Below are 16994 nucleotides of genomic sequence, written 5' to 3' on the forward strand. Positions count from 1 at the left end.
AGTAAGATACTTTACAATAAGATTTGATGCGATAAAAGTCATTATGACTCCTAAAGATAATATAAGGGTGCATATGTTACGTAAGTATGATCTACGATGTGATACGGTAGGATGCGTAACACCAAAACAGTGTGTAAAAATAAAGCACCTTGTTTTACGATAGGATATATGATACAATACGATGGAAAACAGTAAGCAACGAGGAAATATAATACAATGTTATTACAATAGAATGCAAAAAGATACAATGAGATCACTTAAACATTTTGTGGGTAAATTGCGATAAGTTTTGTAACAATACGAAGTGGTAAGATTCGTAACGATAAGATATTTAACGTTGCATTATGATATGTACAATACGATGGAATACAGTAAGCAACAAGGAAATATAATACGTAAAGATCAAATGCAATGTCATACAATAGAATGCAAAAGGATCCGATATGGTAGGTAAAGAGATTTAGAAAAATATTGTAGATTAGAAGTTTTTGTAACAAAACGATGCGGTGAGATATTTACCATTAGGATTTAACGTGATAAAGATAAGATGAAATATACATGTGCAGTATATAAAAATCAGACACAGTATGTTACTTAAAGAAAAGCTACAATGTGATACGAAAATAGGCATAAGAATACGATGCATAAAGACAAGATATTTAGAATTAGATTCGATGCAAGCAAGAAAAGACGCAATATGATGTGTAAAAATGAGACTATTTGTAACAATATTATACTCTCTACCAAGGGTGTCCAAACGTTATGACTTGGGGGCCACATTCGGCTAAAAAAAATGTGCCCGGGGGGGCGAAAACCAACTGCACGTAAAGTAACTATGTGTACATGTTATATTGATGTTATATTAATTATAATATTATATACATAAATACTATGGATATATAATTATCAATATAATTGGACATTAAGAGTATGTGAAAGTTCGACTCCTTCCTTGTTTACTTTTTTACCGACCTCCTTAAAGTTTTGTAATCAATCAGAAATATCAAGCAGCTAAAATGGGCCAAGCTTTGCATTTTTTTCCCATCATTCTTTTTTAATAGCTGCAAAGCATGATGGGAAAATAAATTACCAATGGGTGAATTAATTTTTTTAATTTTTTTTTTATTATGGTCATTGGACATTTTGTATAACATCCACAAAGTTCAGTAGGCAGGTTATGCTATGTGTGACCATGTGTGTTGACTTTTTGTGTTTGTTACAGGGTTGTTCTTTTTTGCCCCATGACTAAGGAAGGTTGTTTGGATTGGGTCATGTAAGTAAACGCTGTGCTGTATTTTCTTCAAACATTAATTCATTGTCATTGACCAGATTTACTCACGTAGTCCACAGGATGGCGGGAAACTTGCAGCAATCAGAGTGTCCGATATTTAAAATTACTAACATCCAATGCTTTGGGATATGTTAATAATATATGGCACAAGATGCAGCACAATAAGATGCGATAAAATGATACGATGTTAGTTCTCAGTAGCTCAGACAACATCCCTTGTGGAACCTCCGGATTGGCCCGGACGCATGTGTTAAGCTGGCATCACGATACGGATCAATAACTGGAGACGGGGACGGAAGATGGATGGCGAGCGGTCCCCTTTCGTTTGTTCTGCTGTTCAATGGCTGCTCCGCATTACCTGGATCACAGAGCACACACTCCCAGTGGGCAACACACACATTTACATTCACATTGGTACAGCACGGCAAATAATCAATAGACAACACTTACTTTGTCATTGGGAGTTCATTCTTACAATTTTTTTTTTCCCCACTTAGTATTGATTCCACACAAACATGGAGACAGGAGGACATCAGGACGAGGGACACAACATTAGGTACGCCTGCATTATTTTATAACATCTAACGCTTTCTTTGATTTTTCTGCTTTCATTCTGCTTGCAATTAGCAAAAACTATTATATACTCTAAAAATATATAACTATACAGTTATTGAACTGCGACAATAAACCACTATATATATATTTTTTTAATTGCTTTTAATAAACAAAAAAAGATTACGAAATATAAAGATAAAAAAATGTGTAATTTATTTAAAATATTTAAATTGGATCAAAATGCAAATCTGGTAGAAATTGGGATACTTTTTACACAAAATGTGACACAAAAAACAAAAAATGTCTGAGAAAATTTAAACATTTCAGTTAATGCAAAAACATCTGATATAAGGTTTTTTTCCTTAAACTTGGTGATTACACAAAGAATGTCTAAGAAAATTTAAGTATTTAAGTTAATTAAACAATTTCTAATAAAATCTTGATGCATTTTTTATTCAAAATTTTTGGAGGTGAAAAACAAAAAATGTCTGAGAAAATTAAAGTGTTGCGTTAGGGAAAAAAGTTTTTAATCGAAAAATTTGGAGGTGAAAACAAAAAATGTCTGAGAAAATTAAAGTATTCAAGTTAACTCACAAACGTCTGATAAAATGTTGCTGCATTATTTTTATTTTAACATTTTGAGGTCAAAACCAAAAATGTCTCATAAAATTTAAGTATTTAAATTCATTTAAAAACGTAAAATTAAATGTTGATGCATTTGTATCTTAAAATTTGGAAGTGAAAAACAAAAATATGTCTGAAAAAATTAAAGTGTTAGGTTAACGGAAAAAAAGTCATACACATTTTAATAGTTTTTTTTAACTGAAAAAATTGGAGGTAAAAGCAAAAAATGTCTCAGAAAATTTAAGTGTTAAGTTAACGCAAAAAAAGTCATACACATTTTTATATTTTTTAATCCAAAACTATGGAGGTAAAAATAAAATGTCTGAAAACATTAAAATCTTAAAGTAAAGAAAAACATCTTGTAAAAAAATTTCATAAGATTTTCATTCATAAAATTTGGAGGTAACAGTATTAAGTCTACACAAAAATGTCTGATGAAATGTTGATGCATTTTTTTAAATCCAAATTTTTTTAGGCAAAAACAAAAATGTATAAGAAAATATATTTACTTTAATGCAATAACATCTGATGAAATTGTAAAAAAAAAAAAATGTATGCTGAAATTTGGAGGTCAAAACAAAAAATGTCTCAGAAAATTAAAGTATTAAGTTAACACAAAAAACTTGAATAGAAACTACAATAGATGTTTAATCCTAAAATTTGGAGGTAAAAACTAAATATCTGACAACATGAAAATGTTAACGTAAAGAATATAATCATTAAAATTTCAATAACGTTTTTCAATCCTAAAATCTTAAGGCGAAAACAAAAATAATCTCCCCAAAAATGTAAATACTTAAGTTAAAGCAAAGGAAAAAAAATTGATTAAAAAAAATTTACCTGAAAAAAAATTATTTATTACAATTTTCTTATCCTAAAAGTTGGAGGTAAAAACAAAACATGCTTGTCAAAATTAATGTGTTTAAGCTTGCACAATAACGTCTGCAAATATATATATATATATATATATATATATATATATATATATATATATATATATATATATATATATATATATATATATATATGTATGTATATATATATATATATATATATATATATATGTAAAAAGTTAGACAAATGAAATGTAGACATTTTGGTTGTTTCTAGCTAATAGCCAAGCATGTTCACGGACCATCGCAGCCTCCAAGTGCGAGGGCCCTCTGAGGTGTAGTAAAAGTCGGCGTAGAGGTGGTCTGGGGGAAGCAGACTAATGGATATTCTGCTAATGGGTGGCAGCGGGGCTTTGCAAGCAATTAGAACAGGAAAGAAGGAGAAAAGCCAACGACGACAGCAGTAGGGTTGGTGATGGTGCTGATGATGATGTAGCTGCAAGGCTGCGAGCACTCAGACCTGCTCTGGACTATAATAAACGCAAAAGATACAGACTGAACATCCTGAAGCATCAGCAGGACTTCTAGAGAGAGCTTTAGTTTTTAAATGTGTGTAGACACTGAAAAGTTTACTTCAATTGCATACAGTATGCAATTTCCTGGCCAAAACTTCTGAAGGGCGATATGGCAATCTATCACGAGACATTTTTAATGTCTTAATATCAAATTTTACATTTATTTATTCATATTTTAAGTCTCATTATTGACTGACTTACTGGAGGACAGCTTCGGCAAGAAGTATAGGTCTTTTTTTTTTTTTTTTTGCATTGAAGTGTCAAGAAGTTTATCCACTTTCTGTTCAATTGCAATTAATGGAAATTGATCATTTTAATCATTTATTTAAGAAAAGTTGTTTTTGCATAATTGATCCTCTTTAAAGCAAACAAAGCATAGCACACGTGCTACACATTACCTTATAACCGACGCACCTGGACTGCACCTCCAGGTGTGCCAGATCTCTGAAAAAGAAAAAAATTAAAGCCTGCACAAACCAACCACTCACACACATGACGAAATAAATCACAAAGTTTAGATTTAAAAAAATGAAGTGAAACAAACAAAAATCACATAAAATAAAACAACTCACAGAATTCGGAGAATAAAACGACATTGTTCAGAAAAATATATATATACCGTATTTTTCGGACTATAAGTAGGGATGATGTTTGATAAGGAATTATCGAGTTCGAGCCTATTATCGAATCCTATTATCGAATCCTCTTATCGAACCGATTCCTTATCGATTCTCTTATTGAGTCCAGATAGGTTGTCGTATATGGAAAAAAACACACAATATTTGGTTTAACAAAAGCTCACTTTTATTATATAATAAAAAAAATAAAATCTAATAAATAAATAAATATTGACTGTTACCCACCTAAAAAAATAAAATAAAATAAATAAATATTGACTGTTGTTACCCAAAGTATATTAAGTGGGATTTTTCAGAGAAACAAATATATACAGTAACACAAAAACAACCTGTCTCTGTGATCACTATAGGTGTATAAATAATAATATAGTGTTAAATAAAATCAGTCCCTTGGGCACAAAACTGAAAATAATACAGCTCTCCAAAAAGTGCACTTCTGCTGCTATTTGACTTAACTGTTTGTTATGATGCTTTGACATTTTTGCACTTTATTTCTTTATTGAAAGAACATTCTATGAAGAGAAAAGTTCTTTGCAAATGTGGTTACAATGCTAAAAAATGAAAAGTTAAAGCTAAAAAAGAAATACACTTTATTGAGTTAACATTATTTCTTTATAATGGGAAAAATGTTATGAGCTAGAGAATATAACAACTACACTACCCAGCATGCACCGGGAGTTACGAGCATGCGCGGTAGCCCCGAAAAGTGTTGCATGTTGCCACGCTGTGAAAGTAAACGTCAAGAAGTCAGCCAACACGCCTCGTCTGCATTATTTATAATTAGACCGACAACACATCTACAGTGTGATTTTGTTTTGTTTACAAGGAAAGAAAAACAAAAGTTAAAAAAGGGAGATATGTTGTATATATATGTATGTGCTGCGGTTGTTTTAAGAACGTTGCGACAGCTGCCGTAAAGGAGGTGCGTTGCTATGTTTCCGGTTGGTCGTAAAAGTGTTCGTCATGTGTTTTACCCTGCTAAAATCTCTCAGTAAAGTTATTCGATGGATTATAGCTTTTGTTTTGAACTTTATTACACCTTGGAGCGCTTTTTCCCGTCCATTGTTTTCCTGCTTTCGCTATCTGCGCCTAATGACTGAGCTACATGACGTCAATTCTTGTGATGTCCCACGGAGCATTTCTGGTCGGGACGGGATTGGAATAAAGAATCAACTCAATTCCTTTACTATAGTGGTCTCGATAACGGGTACCGGTTCTCAAAAAGGGTTTAGAGTCTGAGGACTCGGTTCTTTTCTTATCAAACAACCGGGAAAACCGGTTTCGAGTATCATCCCTAACTATAAGTCGCAGTTTTTTTCATAGTTTGGCCGGGGGTGCGACTTATACTCAGGAGCGACTTATGTGTGAAATTATTAACACATTACCGTAAAATAGCAAATAATATTATTTAGCTCATTCACGTAAGAGACTAGACGTATAGGATTTCATGGGATTTAGCGATTAGGAGTGACAGATTGTTTGGTAAACGTATAGCATGTTCTATATGTTATAGTTATTTGAATGACTCTTACCATAATATGTTACGTTAACATACCAGGCACGTTCTCAGTTGGTTATTTATGCGTCATATAACGTACACTTATTCAGCCTGTTGTTCACTATTCTTTATTTATTTTAAATTGCCTTTCAAATGTCTATTCTTGGTGTTGGGTTTTATCAAATAAATGTCCCCAAAAAATGCGACTTAAGTGTGACTTATATACAGTATGTTTTTTTCCTTCTTTATTATGCATTTTCGGCCAGTGCGACTTATACTCCGGAGCGATTTATAGTCCGAAAATACGGTATATAAAAATAAAAAAACGTGGCTATAAAAAACTAAATGTAAGCGTTAAGATCTTTCTCACCTCCCCCCCTCCCCAGCGTTGACCTGTTTCTCACCTTTTTTGTAAGGGCGGCTGGAAGTTGGCAGACCCGCCAGCGATCCTGTTCTGTCTCCCTGTAATGTTTGTCTGCTCTTGAATGGGATTGTGCCGAAAATCTTAAGTTTCCCCTCGGGGAATAATAAAGTATTTCTGATTCTGATTCTGATTCTGATAAAAGTAGTGCTGTCAAATGCTTAAGTATTTTTAGTCAGATTAATCACACTTGTGAATTTGAATGGATGGCTCTTTATTGTCATTGCACAACAAATTTGCATTTTCAGCACAAAACAGTTCAAGAATAGACCAACATTGTACAGGCCAGGGGCGTCACTAGCTTTTAAGGACAAGGGGGGCTTAGCCCCCAGGAGATGCACGGGATGCGAGCGAACCTAGCGCACGAGCACAAAACTTCACAAACGGCTAACAAAGACTTAGAAATTAATCATTGTTATTATTATTATTTCAGTCGGTTTATTTTCAATCTGTGTCCAGTACAACAAACATGGGTTTGCACAGTGACATTTTGTTTACAGCATCAACAAGAAACAATTACTTGCATGATCCTTCAAGATACACTGAAACACAATGAAAGTCATGGCATTAGCCTCTATGTTATTCATTCACAACATAGAGGCTAATGCCACCACTTTAGCTCACAATACAATAATTGTTTGTTCCCAAATATTTTGAAGTAGCACAGATTACATTTTGGACACATATGTGACTAAAATGGTTGTAAATTCAAGCCCTGGAAATATTACTTCATTACTTGAATTAAAGTAATATCTGGATCGGGAAAATTTGGCTTATATATAATATATTTATATTTATATATATATATATATATATATATATATATATATATATATATATATATATATATATATATATATATATATATATATATATATATATATATATATATATATATTATGGCAAGCCGTTAAGGAAATTAAATATATATGGAAGTCTGAATAGAAATGAGAAACTTTTATATATACTGTAAATAAGAAAGACTTAGAGTCCATCTGCTGATCTGAAAAAGAGCCAAAGCTGTCAAAGAGCTGAGGGACCATCTTCAAAGTGCAATGCTGAAACAAATAATGCAAACAATAAAATGTAACTTCCAGGGTTTGAGATTAACGTGGTGCCGTCGTCCCGGGGATGGTAAAAAAAATGCACGGGAAAAAAATTAAATGCTCCCCGGGACGATGGTTTTTAACCATTTTTTTTCTTTTTCTTTTTATGTATTTATTCATTTTACATTTTGTATTAAATATCTTGGTTTTTCCACCCTATGAAAATCCTATGAAATGTTTAACAAGCCATCCTATAATAATACAACAGCTATTAATGTAACAATACAATAAAACAAATATATTTAATGATGTTTTTTTCATTATTTTAACAATAGGCTAATGCATATTACTTTATATAGATTCCACAAGAAACACAAAACTTAGAAACTAAATTATTTACAATTGCAGACACAAGGTTCTTGTTCTGCAGTGCTGTGTGCTAATGTGCTTCGTACACCTGCAGGACCGCAAGCAAGGTCGCAGAGAAAAGGCGGACTGGATTTTGAGTGATGTGGGCATTTTCTATATGAACAAGTGGAATGGATTGGATACCGACGCACTAAAGGGGCTCTCTACCTCACCCTATAAGTGAGGGGAAACTGAGTGAATAATGACAGGTTATACAATTATTCATTTAAACTCATATTCGGGCCACTTTATAATGAATATGTCTGCATGTATTTGTAAAAAAAAAAAAAAAAAATGATTTTTTTTTTTTTTTTTTTAAACACCAAATTATTTAGGGGTGGCTTAAGACCATTTTAGGGGGGCTTGAGCCCCCTTAAAATAGGCCTAACAACGCCAATGGTACAGGCTAACAGAACAGGAACGCTGATGGGTCACTATTTAGGGCGCCCCGTAAAAGGTGGGAAAAAGGTAGACACTATGGGGGAGGATGAGTAAAAAAAAAAAAAAAAAGTCGATTTCAGACTGGGCTCCTCTGGGGGGGGAGAAAAAAAATACATGGCAAAGCACATACACACTGCAAAAACTGAAATCTAAGTAAGATTAAATATCTCAAATAAAGGTGATATTTGCTTCTTTTCTGTCTGATAAGATAATTCTTCTCACTAAGAAGATTTTATGTTAGAGTGTTTTACTTGTTTTAAGTGTTTTGGTCCTAAATCAGGGGTCTCCAAAGTGGGGCCATTTGCGGCCCGCAGCTCATGTTTTATCGGCCCGCGGCACATCATTCTAAAAATACTAAAACTTTTTTTTTTAAACATTAAAACGTGGAATAAAAGAGCAAATAGGTGAAATGCAACGAGAAAAAAAGTTGCATTGTTGACGCTAATAGCACGATTTTTTTAATAATTAAAAAAATATATATAATAAGTCAAAATCAATGTTGCTATGAATTATTGACTGAAAAATATGAAAATAATTTTTAAAAATACATAAATTATATACTAATACTAATTATACTAATTATTATATTGATTGTTATTATAAATATACTAAACTAATTACAGTATATATTATCTGAAGCTGATATAGAGATTTAAGTGTTGAATGTAAAAAAATAAATAAATAAAAAAGCATCACCATTTTATGAGTGGGGCACTTTTGGATCCCCAAACATTTTAGTGGAATTAAAAAACACCTGTCTTTGTTAAAAAAATAATAATAATAATAATAATAAATTCAAATCAATTTTTGCTATGAATTATTGACCTATTTAGGGATCAAATTACTTAACATAAAATATTCCACTTTGAAAATCTTTTTGGGAAATATATTGTATATTTTGTATTTTTATCCCAAAAAATTGGGTGACTTATTTTTAACCTTTTTTAAGACTAAAACACTTCTGGGTCCCTAGGACCTAACTTGAGCGAGCCCCAAAGGTAAAAAAAAAAAAAGTGTATATTTAATTGGTTTTGAAAATGAAGAAAATATCAAAATGGCCCCCGCGTGCTTTGATTTTTCAGTGTGCGGCCCTCAGTGGAAAAAGTTTGGACACCCCTGTCCTAAAATAACCTCAGTAAGATATTACAGCTTGTTGCCGGGTTTTTTATGACCTATATTGAGTAAAACATGCTTGAAACTAGAATATCAACTGTTGCAAAGCCGTGTCATCAACACTCACAAGTATAAAACTGCTTTTTCAAAGTAAAAAATGGCTAATTTCAAACATGAAATAAAAAATCATGACTTTGACACAATTGTGTCTCATATTAAAACAGATGACAGCCAAACGGACTTTGCTGTTTTATTTTCAATGAAACAATAGAAAACACGTACTCATATAGTAGTACAGTTGGCACAGTACAGTAAACTAATATTTAAACATTTAACATGTGACATTTCAAACAATTTTGAACATAAATAGTTCATGCACATATATATATATATATATATATATATATATATATATATATATATATATATATATATATATATATATATATATATATATATATATATATATATATATATATTCCTTGTGCACTAATGACTGAAAGAGCACGCACTTGGCGCGATGATGTCATGTTATCGATGGGAAAATGCATTTTCAGACAATATGATTTGCCTGAGCGGCTAGGAGACCCCGAGAGTAACAAGCGGTTGCCTTGTTGCCTTCCATTAAGAAAAATAAACTAGTTTTTAGTAAAAGTTTGCTGGTTTCAAGAAATGTAATGCCGAGCGCATATCATTATGTCAAGATAATGGCACGAGCATTTACTTAATTGAAGAACATTTTTCAACATCTTGAGCAAAAAGGTCTCATATTTGTTTTTTCTACCAAGAAAAGTGCACTTGTTATCAGTGAGAATATACTTATTTTAAGGTATTTTGGGGTTCATTGAGGTTAGCTAATTTGACTTGTTTTGGAAAGTCTTGACAAGCCAAATTTTCTTGTTCTATTGGCAGATAATTTTGCTTAGTTCAAGTAAAATACCCCTCATTTTTGTATTTTTTCTTCTTGTTTTTGAACACTGACTTTTTGCAGTGCACATATTACGACATACAACTCGAGACTTGCAACGAGGGGTGAGAGGTCGGACACCAGTCCCGTAGCGGCCAGCCATTAGTGGCGCTGCTCCGTTTTCCATGGTGTGAAGCGTCAAAGGCGTTGGATGTGGGTGTGGGGTATGTCTGTGTGTGGCCTGTATTTTTTGTGGATTCATATGCATTTGTAAGCCAGCAGTGTGTCTCTGTATCGTGACTTTGGAACGCGATAACACGGCCAGTCAGTCCAACAAAAGTCAACAACAACAACTGGTGTGCGTCCGTGAGAGAAAGGGAAGGAGTTTGTTGTGTCTTCGCTGTACTGTCCTCTGGGGGAGTCTCGAAGGAACTACCTTGCCACGTCGCTTGCAGGCAGGGAAAACAATCTATATTAGAATGTTTGTGTTTGAGCGAGCAAAAACTAATTTAAACTTTTCACTCTTAATTGGCCATTTCACTCTAATTGGCGTCTCCAGATGTTTGCTATGTTGTACAAAATCGCAAAAGTCTAAGTGCCCACAGTTCCTCCAATCATTTGTAGCAACTTTGGGGTACTTTGAACGGCTGCCAGCATTTTACAATTTGTCCATACACCATGGCAACGCTTAGTCCAGACCTGGGCAAATTAAGGCCCGGGGGCCACATGCGGCCCGTTGAGCTTTTCAATCTGGCCCGCCGGACATTCCCAAATATTTTTTTTAGATGTTTAAGATGGAGAGTGTAGCTGCCATTATGACCGTAAGTCTTCAACTATACAAAGTATTTCAATTAGAGATGTCCGATAAATGCGTTAAAATGTAATATCGGAAATTATCGGTATCGTTTTTTTTTATTATCGGTATCGTTTTTTTTTTGTTGTTGTTTTTTTTTATTAAATCAACATAAAAAACACAAGATACACTTACAATTAGTGCACCAACCCAAAAAACCTTCCTCCCCCATTTATACTCATTCACACAAAAGGGTTGTTTCTTTCTGTTATTAATATTCTGGTCCCTACATTATATATCAATATACACTACCGTTCGAAAGTTTGGGGTCACCCAAACAATTTTGTGGAATAGCCTTCATTTCTTACAACAAGAATAGACTGTCGAGTTTCAGATGAAAGTTCTCTTTTTCTGGCCATTTTGAGCGTTTAATTGACCCCACAAATGTGATGCTCCAGAAACTCAATCCGCTCAAAGGAAGGTCAGTTTTGTAGCTTCTGTAACGAGCTAAACTGTTTTCAGATGTGTGAACATGATTGCACAAGGGTTTTCTAATCATCAATTAGCCTTCTGAGCCAATGAGCAAACACATTGTACCATTAGAACACTGGAGTGATAGTTGCTGGAAATGGGCCTCTCTACACCTATGTAGATATTGCACCAAAAACCAGACATTTGCAGCTAGAATAGTCATTTACCACATTAGCAATGTATAGAGTGTATTTCTTTAAAGTTAAGACTAGTTTAAAGTTATCTTCATTGAAAATAAGGACATTTCAATGCGACCCCAAACTTTTGAACGGTAGTGTATATCAATACAGTCTGCAAGGGATACAGTCCGTAAGCACGCATGATTGTGCGTGCTGCTGGTCCACTAATAGTACTAACCTTTAACAGTTAATTTTACTCATTTTCATTAATTACTAGTTTCTATGTAACTGTTTTTATATTGTTTTACTTTCTTTTTTATTCAAGAAAATGTTTCTAATTTATTTATCTTAATTTATTTTATTAATTTTTTTAAGAAGTACCTTATCTTCACCATACCTGGTTGTCCAAATTAGGCATAATAGTGTGTTAATTCCACGACTGTATATATCGGTTGATATCGGTATCGGTTGATATCGGTATCAGTAATTAAAGAGTTGGACAATATCGGAATATCGGATATCGGCAAAAAGCCATTATCGGACATCCCTAATTTCAATGGTTGGAATCTGAGCTTTGGGATGATATACCAGTTACTATGGTAATGTAATTAGTTAAAATGGTAATCTAATTAGTTACTATGGTCATCTAATTAGTTACTATGGTAATCTATGTCACAACAGCTCAGACGAGGCACCAAGCAGTGTGGGCGGGAAGCGTTTCCACAGACGCGGAAGGAGATTTTCACAACAAAGTTCTAAAGCTTAGTGATATATCAGATATATCAGATTGTCGGTGGGTTTATTTTGTACGCTTCGCGTTCATATTTCACTGTTTGTTGCATTTTTGTTGCGTTTCACTTGCTTGTAAAATGTGTCGATCGAAAGGGGGTGTGACGTTCATATTTGGTCAATATTCAGTGTTTTATCGTTCATAGAAAAATTAAAAATTCCATTACGTTTTTAAGGCGGTCTGTCATAACGTTTTTAGCATTCAATCAGACATTATTGGGAGGTTTTGTGTTATTGTGCCTAAAAATAGATACACCGGCCCCCAGACACATATTTTTCTCTAAATGTGGCCCCAGAGTCAAAATAATTGCCCAGGCCTGATATAGTCAGTCTCCTCACTCATCTTTGCACTAACATATGCATTGACCGGATTTAGTTTTTTGTATGGAACTTGAGTCTGATGATAATTATAAACTGTAACTGGACTGAAACTGAAACCGACTGTATAACAACCATCAGTTAACCATCAGGTAAAGGAGCATGTACGGTCCAAAAAAATTGCATGATTAATCGGTAACTATACTTTAAGGTTGTACGGTACACCGGTATTAGTGTAGTACCGCGATATTAATGAATCATATTCAGTACTATACCGCCTCTGAAAAATACCGAAACCCCACCCCCCGCGCCCCTGTCGTCGAGCAGACAAGCATGTTCAGCAGCGCACATTTACAGAGTACTTACAAGCAGACACAGTGTGTAGACAGAAAAGGGAGAACGCACGCAATTTGGCTTAAAAACTAACGATAAAGGTGAAGTTATAACACTGAAACGCCCCCCGGAAGAGGTGCTTTAAAACATGGCTAGCGAGCTAGCGGCTAAAGTCCAGCCGCCGTCGGCAGTGTTTTAGCTACTTCTAAATCACTAATCCTCGTCTCCATGGTGACAAATAAAGTAAGTTTCTTACAAGTATCATCCCTGCAGGACGAGGAATAGCTAAACATGCTTCACTACACACCGTAGCTCACCGGCGTCAAAATGTAAACAGACGCCATTGGTGGATCTACACCTAACATCCACTGTAATGATACCAAGTACAGGAGCGTATCTAGTCGATACTACTATGATTACGTCGATATTTTTTGGCATCACAACATCTTTCGTTTTTAAAACATTTATATTATGTTTATAAACTCAGGAAATATATGTCCCTGGACACATGAGGACTTTGAATATGACCAATGTATGATCCTGTAACTACTTGGTATGGAATTGATAGCCAAATTTGTGGTATCATCCAAAACTCATGTAAAGCATCCAAACAACAGAAGAATAAGTGATTATTACATTTTAACAGAAGTGTAGATAGAACATGTTAAAAGAGAAAGTAAGCAGATATTAACAGTAAATGAACAAGTGGATTAATAATCCATTTTCTACCACTTGTCCTTAATAATGTTGACAAAATAATAGTTTGATAAATGACACAATATGTTACTGCATATGTCAGCAGACTAATTAGGAGCCTTTGTTTGCTTACTTACTACTAAAAGACAAGTTGTCTTGTATGTTCACTATTTTATTTAAGGACAAACTTGCAATAAGAAACATATGTTTAATGTACCCTAAGATTTTTTGTTAAAATAAAGCCAGTAATGCATTTTTTTGTGGTGCCCTTTATTTAGAAAAGTATCAAAAAGTACCGAAAAATATCGAAATATATTTTGGCACCGGTACCAAAACATTGGTATCTGGACAACACTAGTATATACAGTATATGTATTATATATATATATATATATATATATATATATATATATTTTTTTTATATATATATATATATATATATATATATATATATATATGTGTGTGTGTGTGTGTGTGCACTTTATTTAGAAAAGTATCGAAATAATTACTTAATAAGAATAATAGTAAATGAACAGGTAGATTAATAATTCATTTTCTAACACTTGTCCTTAATAAATTTGACAAAATAATAGAATGGAAAATGACACAATATGTTACTGCATATGTCAGCAGACTAAATTAGGAGCCTTTGCTTGTTTACTTACTGATAAAAGACAAGTTGTCTTGTATGTTCACTATTTTATTTAAGCACAAACTTGCAATAAGAAACATATGTTAAATGTACCCTAAGATTTTTTTGTTAAAATAAAGCCAATAATGGAATTTTTTGTGGGCCCCTTTATTTAGAAAAGTATTGTAAAAGTACCGAAAATTATCGAAATAATTGTGTTTCCGGTTCCAAAATATCGGTATCGGGACAACACTACTATACATGATTATTGTGATATTTTTTGTGTTTAATTTACATTAAACAAAATCACAAATTAACATAGTTTTCAGGGTTTTTTTAATTTAAATAAAACATTTTTGAAATAAGACACAAACACAAAAAAAAAAACTTTGGAATTTTTTTGTTTACACACTTTTTTTACACACAATATATATATATATATATATATATATATATATATATATATATATATATATATATATATATATATATATATATATATACACTACCGTTCAAAAGTTTGGGGTCACCTAAACAATTTTGTGGAATAGCCTTCATTTCTAAGAACAAGAATAGACTGTCGAGTTTCAGATGAAAGTTCTCTTTTTCTGGCCATTTTGAGCGTTTAATTGACCCCACAAATGTGATGCTCCACAAACTCAATCCGCTCAAAGGAAGGTCAGTTTTGTAGCTTCTGTAACGAGCTAAACTGTTTTCAGATGTGTGAACATGATTGCACAAGGGTTTTCTAATCATCAATTAGCCTTCTGAGCCAATGAGCAAACACATTGTACCATTAGAACACTGGAGTGATAGTTGCTGGAAATGGGCCTCTATACACCTATGTAGATATTGCACCAAAAACCAGACATTTTGCAGCTAGAATAGTCATTTACCACATTAGCAATGTATAGAGTGTATTTCTTTAAAGTTAAGACGAGTTTAAAGTTATCTTCATTGAAAATAAGGACATTTCAATGTGACCCCAAACTTTTGAACGGTAGTGTATATATATATATATATATATATATATATATATAGATATTTCCGATACAATTGTTGAAAAAAAATATAGACTATAAAATAAAATAAGTTGGATACGAATGATAAACTTTGGAGTTATGCGTGTTTTCATTGTACTGTATTGCAACCACCCTCCTCACCTGTCAACGCAGTTGAAATGAGTACAACATCAATGCAATTAAAGACGGCTATGGCAGAGTTTGGTTAGCAAACCAGACAGACGTTTTTGACACTTGCATCAACTTTCATTACCGCCGCGGAAGCGCCAGATGCAATTTTAATGAAGCCCACAAGCATAAAGCTCCGTCCTAACGAACCAATGAATAGTGGTGCTGTCGGAGCTTTTCTTTCGCCACACCGCTGCCAACATTGTCGCGCTTTGGGACACGCGTATTAAGACGTGTCTTGTACACAAGACAACTAATTCTGCCTAAGTGTGGGAATTTCTCAGCATTTGTGAGGTCACAGGTCACCGGCCTCTCCCTTCCAGTTCATCCCAAAGGTGTTAATAACGTAAACAATGTCCAGTGAGAGACGTGCCTCTAAGGTGGGAACACCCCTTGTTGATGTTTTGATTAGGACAGCTTGTTGCGCTCATTAGTGCAAGTGTGTGTGCGTGATGTTAAATACTTACGCCTTAATTATTGGACATCATGTCAGGAGATTTGCTCTCCCACCAGGGCATGCCTCCGTCTTCATTAAGTGAACATCAGGTGCAAATTAGCTCAGAATAACTTGTCCCCCCCAGTATGGAACGGTGCCAAAAAAGAAAGAAAGCACAGGGCACATTTGGCGTCCTCTGGTGGTCAGTTGTTGTTACTACATATACTCCTGCTGGTGAACAGTCCACTTGTGCACCCTGCTGGATGGTGCCGTGCGATAATAGATTTGCACAATGACCTGTGACCTTGTTTTCACTCCACCCGCCCAGGCTGCCCAGGACCAAACGCACCCCCTCACCGCTGAGGTGAGAAGCGGTGAGGGGGAAGGCAGGCGCTGAAGGTCCCGGAGGTGGCGGGGATTATCCGGGGTCTCTCTGGAGGGGTCATTAGAGGCAGCTCTGATTAGCTCTGATGCTGAAACACACACACACACACACACACACACACATTCCTCATTCTTTCCTGGCTGGTTGGCTCACTTTTGCTTTAGCAAGATCGGCAATGTGACACCTCATCACCCCTTCGTGTGTTTCAGATCACATGACGGCATATTTAGAGCTGTACCTGACAATGAATAGTTATTAGCCATCAAATGTAGAGGGCGTTCAAATCGTCTCCATTCTTATTGTGTTACTTTGCCCACCAGAGGGCAGTGTCAACCACTAAAATATCAACTAAAACAGCAATTCCTTCATTTAGATCAGTGGTCCCCAAACACCGGGCCGCGGCCCGGTACCGGTCCGTGGATC

At 34.3% G+C, this 16994-nt stretch overlaps 1 protein-coding gene and 1 long non-coding RNA gene across 3 annotated transcripts in view; one reads left to right on the forward strand and one right to left on the reverse strand.

Moving 5' to 3' along the window:
- Window positions 1-1171: 1171 nt before the first annotated feature.
- On the reverse strand, window positions 1172-16429 carry LOC133651036 (uncharacterized). The gene is made up of 3 exons (XR_009826360.1): window positions 16218-16429; window positions 4277-4322; window positions 1172-1649 (listed from the first exon to the last, which is right to left on the reverse strand). It is a non-coding gene; the product is annotated as an uncharacterized LOC133651036 (long non-coding RNA).
- Window positions 1702-16994, forward strand: part of klf5l (Kruppel like factor 5 like) — a 90404-nt gene continuing 75111 nt past the window's right edge. The window contains exon 1 of one of the 2 annotated variants that reach the window (XM_062048917.1): window positions 1702-1847. The gene's annotated coding sequence lies outside the window, so the exon portion shown is untranslated. The remainder of the gene's footprint in view (window positions 1848-16994) is intronic. The other variant, XM_062048915.1, reaches the window with a different exon arrangement.

This window comes from Entelurus aequoreus, linkage group LG05 (genome assembly GCF_033978785.1).
Source record: "Entelurus aequoreus isolate RoL-2023_Sb linkage group LG05, RoL_Eaeq_v1.1, whole genome shotgun sequence".
Lineage (NCBI taxonomy): Eukaryota > Metazoa > Chordata > Actinopteri > Syngnathiformes > Syngnathidae > Entelurus > Entelurus aequoreus.